This window comes from Oryzias melastigma, linkage group LG4 (assembly GCF_002922805.2).
Source record: "Oryzias melastigma strain HK-1 linkage group LG4, ASM292280v2, whole genome shotgun sequence".
In the NCBI taxonomy this organism is placed as follows: domain Eukaryota; kingdom Metazoa; phylum Chordata; class Actinopteri; order Beloniformes; family Adrianichthyidae; genus Oryzias; species Oryzias melastigma.
Genome location: NC_050515.1, coordinates 4,753,877 through 4,755,128, shown reverse-complemented (window position 1 = coordinate 4,755,128; position 1,252 = coordinate 4,753,877). Strand labels below are relative to the sequence as shown.

Genomic DNA, 1,252 nt, shown 5'->3' with positions numbered 1-1,252 from the left:
TTTATATATAAAACTGAATTGAATTTACACATTTAAGAAACAAATCATTCAGATGACTATATGGTTTACTTTGGGAGACGCTTCAAGCAATCCTTAAAGAGAAAATGTTTCAATAATCAAACACTCCATAGCATGATGCTACCACCACCGTGCTTCACTGTATGGGTGGTACTGGCCCGGTGTCGAGCAGTGCCTGGTTTACTCCAAACGTCAATTCTTATCCCATCAGACCACAGCATGTTTCTCATGAGAGTCCTTCAGGTGACTTATGGCAAACTCCAGAGGGGTTTGTTTGGTGCCCTTTACTAAAGAGTGGCTTCTATCAGGACGCTCTACCATATAAAAGTCGTTGTCCTTCTGGAAAGTTCTCCTCTCTCCACAGAGGAATGCTGGAGCTCTGATTGCTCACTTCCTTAAGGCTCTTTTGCCCCAAACTTTCATTGTAGATGGTCAACCAGCTAAAAGAAGAGTCCCGATGGTTCCCAACATCTTCCCCCTACAGATGATGGAGGCTCCTGTGGTAAATGAGACCTTTGAAACAGTCCAGTTTCAGTTCTTCCTGGTTCTTCCATGGACAGGTGTATACCGTTCAAAATCATGTCTGAGTTTTCCGTAGCTGGACTCCAGGCTCATGTTAGCATGACAGCACATTCATGTAGGATAGATCTCAAACACCTCCCTGCAGGAAAAAAGGGGCGGGGTTTCTGACTACGCCTCTCAAGGGGGCGTCACTAGTCTGCACAGACGTGTGAAGACGTAACTAAAGAAGTTTTTGATTTAACTTTTTTCCCGTATTCGTCATCAAGCAGGCTCCCAAGGTGCAATGGTGAACAGGTAAGATACTCAGAGTTTGAAAATAAACTTTATTTACAATTATTTTAAAATGGAAAAAATAACTTAACATTGAATGAACACAATATTTAACAGGAAGCAGGAAACCAACATCATGTGACCTCAGACGTTCAGGAAAAACAGAAACCACTGCAGATCCCGTGAAAACAGATTTTTTTAACTCTTTAACTAAAGTTTGAGGATTGTTTGGGGGGGGGGTCTCTGTCCACAGAGACACACAAACAACGCAGAGATGGTTGGCGTTTCCGTGACGGGATCACCTGAGCTGCTCTGACATTTAACCGTCAACGCCGAGACCTTGAACGCCTCGGAAATCGATGCCAGCCAGAGTACCTTTATTTATTCCCAGCACATTCCGCAGTTATTACAGACTTTCAAGGTGACTCTGGAGAGGAAGAGC

At 43.6% G+C, this 1,252-nt stretch overlaps 1 protein-coding gene across 2 annotated transcripts in view; it reads right to left on the bottom strand.

Annotated features, from left to right (window-relative positions):
* Positions 1-849: 849 nt before the first annotated feature.
* Positions 850-1,252, bottom strand: part of tm2d1 (TM2 domain containing 1) — a 5,053-nt gene continuing 4,650 nt past the window's right edge. The window contains exon 7 of one of the 2 annotated variants that reach the window (XM_024258807.2): positions 850-1,149. The gene's annotated coding sequence lies outside the window, so the exon portion shown is untranslated. The remainder of the gene's footprint in view (positions 1,150-1,252) is intronic. The other variant, XM_024258809.2, reaches the window with a different exon arrangement.